Source organism: Sapajus apella, unplaced genomic scaffold (assembly GCF_009761245.1).
Source record: "Sapajus apella isolate SASKATOON/1434 unplaced genomic scaffold, GSC_monkey_1.0 scaffold68, whole genome shotgun sequence".
NCBI classification, from domain to species: domain Eukaryota; kingdom Metazoa; phylum Chordata; class Mammalia; order Primates; family Cebidae; genus Sapajus; species Sapajus apella.
In genome coordinates this window covers 8,960,163-8,972,280 of record NW_022437008.1, presented here as the reverse complement: position 1 = coordinate 8,972,280, position 12,118 = coordinate 8,960,163, and the positions used below count along the sequence as shown (strand labels likewise).

The 12,118-nt window shown below is 48.1% G+C and overlaps 1 protein-coding gene across 1 annotated transcript in view; it reads right to left on the bottom strand.

The window, feature by feature from the left end:
* TSHZ3 (teashirt zinc finger homeobox 3) overlaps positions 1-12,118 on the bottom strand; it is a 75,801-nt gene that overhangs the window by 28,698 nt on the left and 34,985 nt on the right. The window lies entirely within an intron of this gene.

The following is a 12,118-nucleotide window of genomic DNA, read 5'->3' as shown; positions in this document are numbered from 1 at the left end:
AGACATTTCCTCAACTGACCTTTATAAGTGCGTTTTTAGTTTTACCTTAAAATACTTAAAAAACTACACACATACAAAAATAGCTATGCCTATATATAAACATACACACATATATATGCATTTCCCTTATCAGACTGTGCAGGTTAAAAAATAATGCAGACATGCCACATTCATCCTCAAATTGCACTTCCATATGGGAAGTGAGATGTACATTGAGGAGACCACTGTTCAAAACAGGGGCATCTGGAAGCCAAAGGGCCTAGCTCAACAAGGCCAAAATTTGGGGTGGATTCTGCATGCCCCATTACTTGTTTGGTGGAAATAAGAGGTCACAGGTAAACAACGTGACTTGAGTTCATTTTCAGTTTCAATCTAGATTAAATGTACAGGTATGTGTAAACAAATACACATAGGTATGCTTGTCCATAAATGCATAAACACACGCCCATCCACATAGGCACAAATGGACCTCTGAATGAATCTGATTGCCCTACAAAGTTACCCTTCAAATACATTTGAACAAACAACTCCAAACCAAGCAACACCAAATGAATGAATACACTGGGCAATGGTGGCCCAGGCTAATGGGTGGGGTTGAAAACATCAGATTCCTAACACCCAAGCCTCCACTCCGGCAAATCGCCCCCCATCTCTCTGGAAAGAGACGGAAAATAGTGAAGCTGCTGACCTGCAGGCCTGAGTGTTGTAAAGGGACCTTTCTCCACCGTGCTGAGGGACGTGCTCAGGCCTGCACTGTGATATTGGTCTTGCTGCAACACAAAACAGACAGCAGCCTCTGAGACGGCACAGGCATGGCTCACTGGAGACGCACTCAGTCCACGCAGGAGCCCGGAGCCATGAGGGCGGAGGGCTCTGCTCATGATAGCATGAGCCACTTAACCTGCACAGGGCCCAGTTGGCACCCTGACCCTCTCCGTGAGGTGGCCGAGTGTATGGAATCACTCAAGGGTAAGACACAGAATCTCTCAGGGGTCTGGTGGGTGTGGGTGCAGGCTCTCACAGCCCCCGCCCCATCTTCCTTTCTCCTTCTCTGCTGGCATTTCTTCCCCAGCGAGGTCTCAACGCCTTACAAGCCAGATTTCTAAAACCCCAAAGCCTGTAAGTGACGAGGGCACTGGCAAAAAGATGGCACCTGCTGGCTGAACTGTCATGGGATGAGCCATTGGCTGGTGCCAGCAGAAGCACATGGGTCTCAGAAAGATAGATTTTTTTGCAAAGATTTTATTTTAATCAAAATAAATGCTAGCTACCATTCGGCGAGATGGGTCCTGACTAGGGCCAAGTGCTATTCCAGGCCCTTCCAGGCATCAACCCACACACCCTCCACGAGGACTTCATGAAGTGCTCACTCTTATAATTCACCTTTCACAGTTGAGGACTCTCAGGAGCTTGCTCAAGGGGGAGGAGCTCACCACGTGGGGCCAGGACTGAGGCCTCCCTGTGTGCATGTGGCCCCCAGGTCCACAACTCTTCCTCTGCACCCTCCTGGGGGCCCTGCCTCTCCCTCTGCATCTTCAGCTGTTTACAGAAAGAATCTCCTTTCCCCAAACTGTCAAACTGGGACCATAACAAGAAAAAAAAAGTGAATCTTGAGTTTTTAAAATATCAAAACCTAAAAACGTATAATTAAATTAATCATCATAAATTACTTTCTAGCACTGAGAGTTGGATTTATAATATCATTTTCAAACCTCTCTGTGAGATTTAAATATTTTATAGCATATGTGAGTTAGAGGGAAATGTGTCTGAGGGCTTAAATATTGCTGCAGAGCAGTAGACTTTGACAAAAACTATAGCACAACTGTTTCTAAGGTAGTTTGTAAAAATTATTTATTTCCATACCAGTTAATTATGATGGGAGTCTTTGTTGAATGCACAAGCATTAAAAAAGTGCTGATATTTTATGCATCTTTAACTGGAGCGCGATTCCCCACAGCGCACTGGTAACTCCTTGACATTTAGCATTCACTCACAGCAACTGTAATAAGGGGTTTGATTGCTTCCTTTGCAGATGCAGTAATTTAATAACTGTGATCAGTTGCATAAATTTACTATACAACCATCTTAAGTTAGCCACATTAAAATTAAGCAAAATTGTAATCTGTTGACAGATTATTGCTACCGAACAATTCTACTAAAAGCATTTCAGATTAGCAAGTGCCACGAGTACTTGTGTTTTATCAGCTTGTAAAAAAAAATACGGCAGCTTCCTCTTTCCACGTCCCAATCTCCAGTCACCCCCTCTCTCGCACCCCCCCGCACACACACCACAAATCTGACTATTAGACAATTTCATGAAATTCTGTGCTTTCTGCTAAATCACCTCTGAACTGTTGATTTCGTTATTTTAAATGTGTGTGGTGGATTCTGCTGTCTGGAAAGGAAAAAAAAAAAAAAAACAGCCGCGTGTCAGTTTCTTATTTCTTTCTTCCCAGTAATTTCCTTTATGCAACTTTACATCCATTGCCTTTGAAGAGATAGGAAGCCTCCTAGCATGGAGCTCTTCTGAATAAAATGATCGGTTCCCCAGAGCAAAGGAAAAGCACTAATTTCATACCTTAGATGGAGAAAGGTAAAAGGTGCCCGGCTCCCTCTGAGTGAGATCCCTGCAGCAGGCATCCTTAATTAAGGAGACAACAGAGACGCCTTCTCGCTCAGTTGCTAAAGAACCCCTTATGGAGTTTGTGGGTAGAAAGAGAAGAGGGCACAAGTTCCACGGGCAGGCTTTACCTAGAGCATAGTGATAGAGAGAGGAAAACAGCACCCCTGCCCACTCTGTTTAGAGCAAAATGGGACCGGCATCTCTTGCCTGGTGCCCTGTGAGTTGACTTTTCAGAGCAATGTTTAGCCAAGCAGGCAAGTCAGGAATAACTGTTTCTGATACTTCCCAGCAAATATCTTTAACCATCTGTTTACACTTGCCAAATATGCTTCCAAGTTTCCAATTTTATCAGTATATAAAAAGAATATCTGTTTTTAAAAAAAATCGTAAATATCTTGTGATGCATCTTTACATAATTCAAGAGAAATTAAAAAAAAATTCTCACTTGAAAGCCAGCATGATCACAGATTTGTTTAAACTTTCATTTACATAGAAGTTTGGGGTAGGAGCCACGGAAAGGGGGTAGGCACTTTTTTGGAATGGTCAAATGTCAAAGGTGAGTGCCAGGCAGGGAGTGATGCACAGGTGTGCCCTCCCCAGGAGACGGACGGCACACCCACCGTTGTGTGGGCTCATTGCCGGGGTGGCCCTGCATATGCAGCCTGTCACTTCAGATGGAGTTGCGGGGTCTCTCCCAGACAGGTGACGCGGCAGGCTGGGCTGCAAGCTTCCTTCGCAGCAAGGACCACTACTGAGCGTGACAAATTGGATGGGACTTCACTACCAAATTTCCTGCCAAGAGGCCTAACGGTCAAATGTCTATCTTCTTCTCATCACCAAGAAGTGATGCTACGACTTTGACATAGTGTCTCCATTGCTTAAAGACACAGTTAATGCAAAGTGATCGCACAACGTGAGGTCTGTAAAACTTTGAAGAGCCAAGCAAAGGCGGCTTCCATCATTGGCTCTTTTATCTCAGGAGGGCACACGAGCGCGTGCGTGGGTACGCATGTGCATGTATGCACGGGCACGCATGTGCATGCATGCATGGGCATGTGCACATATGTACACTTGTGTGTGTGTGTGTGTGTGTGTGTGTGTGTGTGTAAAACGAGAATTCCTACCAGGCGGCACAGAACCTGGGTCTCTGCCATTGCCACCATTACCTGCCATTCTATATAACATAATACTCCGGAGATACCCTGGACGAAGTTTGTTTGTTTCTAATTATAACTAATTATGCTTCTAAATACGTTCTTTAGGGTTACACGTGTATAAAAGTGGAGGTAGGAAAGCAAGAAGATGCATCGGGATTATTAAAAGAAAGAGAAACATACTAATTAGTTAACTAGTATACTCATTTCAATGTTTAATAATATTTTTTAACATTCCAGCATACACCGCAGAATTAAAAATTACCCACAGCACCACCTGTATGTCCCCTGGGACGTGAGGATTTAGAGTTCTCTCCTGCAGACTTGGAGTCCTCGTTTCTAAATATTTCTTTGAATATTTCTTTGTATTCCACCTCATTCCACCCCCACAAATTAGAAGCCAAAAAAAAAAAAGATAGTAAATTTTGTTCCCCACCAAAGCCTTGTAAATAACATCTCTACAAAGCCCAACTTAATTACATAACTCAAGTGCTTGAGGAAAAAGAAAAAAAAACTGCATCTATTCCCATAATTTTGGAAGCTGCCTCTACCCGTTTCTATATGTGCAGACTGCACTGGCTGTGTAAAAAGCCAAGTGCCCGCCCTGTTCTCTCAGCCTGGATAGGAAAGAGTGCCATTGTACCCCTTCATTTTTTTTTCCATCTGCTTAGTGCTCCCCCTCCCTGGGATCTGGGAAGGTTCTGGGCTTTGTGTGGCCTACGATGGGGCCAACTGCATATGGCTGGGGAGACGGGAAGATGGAGTGGAGCTGAGAGTGAGTGTAGAGACATGGAGCAGGAGAGGAGACGGGAGGCCCAGCCCGCCCTCTCACCTGGAAACAGCCCCACCTCCTCCACCTGCGCAGCACGTGGCACAGGGCTGCTGTTCCATCAGGACCCCACAATTAAAACGGCGTGATGAATGGTGAAGCCAAGGGTGCCCCCCCACGCCTCTTGGGCTGGCTCTCCTCAAACTCCACTTCTGAGGGTGGGTCAGTCGTACACAAACAAAGCCTTAACAGAAATGTTACCGAGGAAATAATAGCCATTTCCAATGATAATACACAATTTTAGCACTGACGCTTGGCTGATTTAGGTGTTCGGCCAATGTGTCAAGCAGCCTGCCTTCCTTAGGCGGGCCTTTAATGGGTAACTGGCAGGCTCTGGCAGCCTTATTTCTGTTTTAGATTTGGTTTGTCATTGGGTATCCATTACCTGCCATTCATCTTTGATCTCTTTGGACAGGCCTGATCAAAAGATGTCATTTGACCTACTCTACTTGGCAGAAACTTGTATGACTCTCATAAAGGGGCCACCCCAGCTATAAATAAAATGACATTATTATTTTTCTGTCCTATCATGTAGCAGAGACAATTATGATAATGCAGTGTCTGTCATCGGGAGCCCAGCAAATTGCTAGCTCTCACGCAACTGTTTAGCTTTCTTATTTGTTTTTTGTCTGTTTTCCTCCATTTCAAGTTGAAAATAAAGCAGAATTGAAATCCCTAATGCTCTGCCTCCCACTCCAACAGTCTCGGGGCTGCTTCCTGTGGCAGTGACGTGCAGGTGTGGCCGGCAGCTTGTGTTTGTCAATGCTGGGTGGTGGCTGTGGCTGTGCTGGCAAGGCATGAACAATGGGATCAAGTTTGTCCTTCATTTAGTGTTTGGAAAACAAGCTAATCTCTGAAATTAGAACTGAGAGATATTACTGCAAATAGATAAAAATCATGGCAAGGGTTTATTGTGTCCTTAATCAAGTCATAATAAGGGAAAATGCACTGGAACATTCCCCCGACAGGCAAAATAGAGACAGCTCCAGTGTCATCACTGGGGAGGGAGCAGCTCACAGCTTGGGGACACAGGGTCCAACTGTTTGTCACCGTCTCCAGCATGGACCACCTCTATGGGCTCCAGTTCTAAGAGACTGGCTCTCGATCCTTTTTGGAAATGGAGGTTTCAGAGTGCTGGGCTTTGCTTCCTTCCCAGGTGTTTCAGGCTCCACAGGGACACAGGGGTAGTGTGACAAAGTGACTAACTCAGTAGTCATTCTCAATCAGGTGCTCTTGTGGACCAAGGGTAGCACATTCTCCAGCCACCACGTGCTGAGAATGCCCACCCAACTGGAAAGAGAGAAAAAACGGGACACACCATCGAAGACCCCTGCAGAAATCCTGACGGTGTCTGTTCAGATTCAGATCATCCTAGAGATAAAAAACGTGACTCCTACAGTTGGGGCTTCATTTGACATGGGAGAAAACGAGGCCAAAAACAGAGGAAAGGACTAACCAGAGGCACCACGAGGAGCTCACGGCAGAGCTGAGACCAGATTCCCAGCCGCCTCACTTTTTGGTGGGGTCCACTCCCCGTGACAGGCCACCAGCCTGCCGCCCTCCCCAAGGCCAGCCCAGGAGCTCAATCTTCTGTGAGCCAGTGATTGCCATGCTGCGGGCCCCCAGGGCCTACCTAGACTCCCAGCTGCTTCTGCAACACAGGCTGCCTCCAGCTTTGCTTGGTGTGAAGATGCACAGTGGTGTTGCCAGCCATCCCTTGCAGACACAATGCCGGCGGGCATCACTTTGTACGACACCCTGGATGCAGGATTTGGGGGGCTCTACGGTCTCTCAGTGCCCCCATTTACCCACAGGATATGAGCTAACCACCAGGGTGTGTGAGGGAAGAGGGTGAGTGGTAAAAGAACAGAAGGATGACAGGGAGAGAGGGAGGCCAGGCGCGGTGGCTCATGCCAGTAATCCCAGTACTTTGGGAGGCCGAGGAGGGTGGATCCTGAGGTCAGGAGATCGAGACCATCCTGGCCAACGTGGTGAAACTCTGTCTGTACTAAAATACAAAAAAAATAAAAAATAAAAATAAAAAAATTAGCTGAGCATGGTGGCATGCACCTGTAGTTCTAGCTACTCAAGAGGCTGAGGCAGGGGAATCACTTGAACCTGGGAGGGGAAGGTTGCAGTGAGCCGAGATCATGCCACTGCACCCCAGCCTGGTGATGGAGCAAGACTCCATCTCAAAAAAAAAAAAAAAAAAATAAGGAAAAAAGGGAAAAACGAAAGGGAGAGACGGAGTAGATTCAGAATTCCTTACCGGAAGAAGGAACATGGCCTCTAGTGGGTATGGACTGGTGGAGCCATATCTTATGCAAAAAAATGAAAAAAGTACTTTATAGGCGCAGCAGCTCTAGCTAGGACGACTCAGTCTCCGCATGGAATGGAGGCACCAGCACTGAGGCTCTCTCTCAGTATAACGCATGGCACTCATTTTGAGGAAGAACACATTTGAGCGGCTTCTCGGCATTGGGAGCCATCACATCAGCAAGAACAAATATTCCAGATTAGCATGGGTGTCAAGAAAGGTGTGGAAACAGGTCCTAAACTAAGAAATCAAGCCAGGGAAATGCAATGTGCAGATAAAGCATGGTCCTCCCTTAGTCATCCAAACTAGCAAAGCATTAAATAATGTGGCCCAAAGAGGAAAGACGGCTCCTAAGGCTGTTGCAGGAATATTATTCCCGGAAGACTCAGCTGCGGCCACTCCACTTCCAGGAAGCTGCCGCTAGCTTTCTTTCACCCGCTGGGATGGCCATGGCATCCCTGTCCATGTTCCCTTCCTGCTCAGGGACATTTCCATCACAGTACCCACATCAGAAATTATGTGCATCTGAGTCTCATCCTCCACACTCCGACCCCCCTGAGGGCCGCCTATCTTGGTGTCCCTGGAACCTGCCAGCATGGCTTGAACAGGCGCTTAATACACATCCCCTCAAACTGTTTCAACACATACTCCGGTAAGCTGGTGCCCGCAGAGAAATTTGTGATGATGGGAACATACACGCACATACGTTTTCCTTCCTTGAGTTTGTGCGACGTCTTCCCCATCCCCGGAACTGTAGGTCCCATTCATTATGCTGCCATGTTGCTCCGTGTGCTAAGCCTCCACTCAGTGTCCCAACCTTCTCATGTCTTTCTCCAGGCAATGAGCCTCTCTCCTCTAAGCTGCCTCTCAAATGGATCAGAACTGAAGATGCAGAGCCAAGTGACCCAAAGCGAAGAGTGCGGGGCAGACCACAGGAGGAAAGTCACAGTCTTCCTTCATCTTCCTAAGGAGATGTGAGGGTTTGGGGGCCATTCCACATGAATTTCCTTTTCTTTCTGGTGTACCACTGATCCTGTGCCCTGGCATCCAGGTGGTCTGCAAGTATCTGCTGCATGGATGAATCCATAGAGACCCATCGCTCTGGAGAGAATCCCTTCCACCTTCTTAAAGGAGATGGAGTTCCACCAATCTATGCCATGCTAGAGGTCACATTCCTTCTTCAGGCACGGAATTCAGAATGAATGCAGGGCAAGGCGTGGACAGCGTGCGGGTTCTGTGTGATGCATGTCACAAGGTGAAAGGACACTAGGACCTCAGAGACCTGGGTTCGTCTTCTGCTCTGTCCTGAGCCACAGCGAGACTTGGGCAAGCTATAAAACCTCTCTAAGGCTTCTGGTTCTTCCCTTTAAAATGAGAATAAACGTCCTCTCTTTTGAGAATTGTTGTTAATGGAATTATGCACATAAAGCACTTAGCACCGTGCCTGGCACGTGGCGAGCATTCAATAAAGAACAGTTATTTTGGAGTTATAAAAATTAGAATTTTCCATCAGCAAGGAAGACTCCTGCAGTGATAAGGCCGGGATCTCCATGGTGACAGGTTCAGCCCCCCACAGGGCCCCACCCTTGCAGCTGGAAGGATCAGGCCAAGTCCAGGAAACTCTTGCCAGCGCCAACAGCTCAGCCTCTTGAGTCCCGGAAGGAAGGTGGTCACCTCGCTAAGGTGGCGGCCAAAAGGCCTTCCGCCATCCAAAATTCTCTCTCCATCTGAGGCCAAGGGGTTCACTCACAGCAAGTCAGGTAGATTCTGGGTTACACACTGCCCTGTTGTGGATACTCTTATGAAAAGCAGATAAACTTCAAGCAGGTTGGGATGGAGGGGGGCTGAAGGCTGCTGGGGCTTATTAATCCACCTAACACCTTGGTTGTGGGTTTATTCATCAGCTCATGTCCCCCATGTCCGCCTCATCCCCCACAAATCCTAGGATAGATCAAGAGCATTCATGTCTGGGGAGGCAGGAGACGGTGGGAAGAAGAGGGACAACACAGATGGCAATGTGCTGCTGAGCTCTGGCCTCTCCGTCCCAGGGACCTTCTTGGCGTGAGTCTCACCTGCAGCCTCCGACTGCACAGGAGAGGTCTTGGCCCTACGGAGTCCTCCAGCACGTGCAGAGATGAAGCAGAGGCGAGGAGGTGCTGCGCTGTGAAGGGAACTTGCCCCTCTGCCCAGCTCACGGGCTCCACACCCATCAAGGCTCAGGGGGCGTGGGCGGAACATGAGGACTGGAAGATGAGAATCCTGTTTAGGGTGCATGCATTGAGAGGGTGAGAGATCTTTTTGAGCAGAGCTATCCCTCTTTAATTATTTATTTATTTATTTATTTTTGAGAGAGTCTCTGTTTGTTTATGTAGTTACTTATTTTTGAGAGAGTCTTTTTCTCCCAGGCTGGTATGCAGTGGTACTGTCTCAGCTCACTGCAGCCTCCACGTCCCAGGTTCAAAGGACTCTCCTGCCTCAACCTTCTGAGTAGCTGGGATTACAGCCACTGGCCACTACTCCTGGCAAATTTTTCTATTTTTAGTAGAGGTGGGGTTTCACCATATTGGCCAGGCCGGTCTCAAACTCCTGACCTCAAGTGATCTCTCTCACCTCGGCCTCCCAAAATGCTAGGATTACAGATGTGAGTGACTGCATCCGGCCAAGGCACCCCTCTTTAAACCCTGGCTTCTCCATGTCATGGCTTTTGAGCCTCGGTTTCCCCATCTGTAAAACAGGTGTGGTGACACCAATGTTTCACAGGGTTGCTAGGAGAGGCGCACTGGACAAAAAGTGTTTTGCAGGCTCTCTGTGCTGTGCACACCACTGCTGAGAAGAGGGCCCTCTTCCCTCCCACGGCTGGAAACTATGAATCAGCAGACGCTGGCTGAGGTCACAGAAACAAGCACAGAACCACAAAAGAAGGATCCAGAGCTGTGCTGTCCATGGGACCATATACCTTTAAATTAATTAACATTAAATAAAATTTAAAGTTCAGCTCCTCAGTGGCATTCAACACACTTCCAATGGGGCGGTCCTATCGGATGGCTCAGGACAACTAATTTCCATCAGCGCAGGACACTCCACTGCTGGCTGGAGGGGTCTTCTCCTGTTGCTTCCTCAACCCCTTGGCTTCCCAGTGTCCTCTCTCTTCCTCTTTAGAAAAAGACACTTTGCTACAGAAACAGTTCTTAACCCTTTCGGGGCTTTCCGGGCCCCTTTGGGAAGTTAACTGAAGTCCATGTTCGCTGAAATCCAGAATCTTTCAGCGTGTGGGAGGAGTTCCACCAGGGGTACAAGAAAATATGAGGTGGTTCACCTTGAATCACACAGTCATAAATTATTCCCTTGTCAGTGTCGTCGTTTTCCCTCTGATTGCTTCAAGGAGAAAGTATCCAGTGGGTGCTATTGGTCTTTAACACCTCCCCAACACTCGCTAATCTCCCTTTTTAAAGAAGAGAGATAAGGCATCAGCCTCCGGTAGGAAGGCAAGAGAATTCAGCTAGAATTTAATGGCATTGTTTGATTTCACGGCATTTATTTTTATGGTTATTTTCTCTTTATGGCAAGTGATTCTGAGTCTTCATTTATAGGAGTGACACACTTTCCTTTTAAAAATAAATTTATTTGAGTTAAAACGTGTGTAAATAATAAGTTCAGGCAGTACATGTGGTACGCAGATATGTCAAAAAGCATGACAGGTTTAGGACTCAGGATACCAAGCCTGCTCGGGGGCAGGGAACAGTCATACAAGGTTCCAGAGGGGACTCTGTGAGGGAAGTCCGGCTTTTGCTGTTAGCATTTCCAAACCCGAGATTTGGAAGGGAATTTGTCAGGTTTCTATTAAAACCTCTGAAAAGCCAGTTGGAGGAGGTAGTGGTTATTAAACCTCAATATTCATAAATATGCTAATAAAAATGTAAAATTCGCAGTGAGCCATTATCAATTACAGACAGGATGCTTCACCTTTGAAGGATGGCCCCGTGCCTGGTTGCTGACCAGGGGCTGGGGGCCGAGTGTGCACTGCTGGAGGGCAGCACGGAGTCTGAGCTCCGTGCGTGCCATGTGCGGATCTGGGCACCTAGCAGGGACCCAGGCGGCCATGCTCCTGGCACTGAACACCACCTGCCTGTCGGGCTGCGGAAATGCTTCCTGTCCTCACACATCTGCCAGTGCCTCTGTGAGCGTGAGGCCTGTCCACCTCTCCCAGACACCCAGGAAATGGACAACGACATGTGACGTGTGAACTCACCCTGACTTTGTGCTGATTGGTGAGAGCTCCCCCCCGAACAACAAAATGCATGGCTGACGCCATTCAGCAAATGTGAAGGATCCCGGGACTTGAAGGACCCCTGCTCCTTGCCTAGAAAGGGCCCATCAGAGCCAAGCCCTTCACAGCCGGGCACTATCAGAGGTGGAGTGTTATCGAGAAGGGTATGGTGCTCAGAGTCCAGGCACCTGCATCCTGGCACTGACACTCACTTACCAGGCTGTAACCTGGAGCAGATGATTGGACGTCTTTGAGTCGCAAGGGCTCCACCTGTATATCAGGCAATACCTTCACCCCAAGTAATGACGGTGAGCCTTTCTCTCTGCCCACTTCCCATGTCCACATCCAAGAAAGGCACAGCAGAGCCCCTCGTGCCTGCCTCTCGAGTGGCTGTTGGGCTCACCGGATACAGCGGGAAGATGCTTGGTGGCTACAGATGGCAGGATGACACAGGGCTGCCTCCTGGTCCCCTAGAAAACCAGGAAAGATACCTCCCTCCGGCTTCCAAGGCCAGGACTAGAGGCCTTCTTTCCCTGCAGTCTGCACAAGAGATGCTGAGGCCAGGCCCCAACCATGCCAACTCACTCTGCCAAGCGCTGCTGCATGCAGGCGAGGGTGTTTCCGGAGCCACGGGAGAGAGAGCGGGCAGCAGGGAGGCAGAGTCGGCCGTCACTGCAATCCTGAGAAGCCACATGGGCAGCGGCCGGCACTATGTCTCACCTGCACAGCGGGGGTTTGTCTGCACCCCTGCTTCCACATGAGCTCTTCCCAGCTATCTGGCTGCCCACCTCCTTCTGCCCAACCTTCTTGGGGCCGGGTTTCTGATGCCTTTTGAATCATTTCTAATGAGAGGATTTCACATCCCCTTGTGATACTACATTCTTGTGCAGAACTTGTAATTTGAGTGATTGTGAATTGTTCCGAGTGC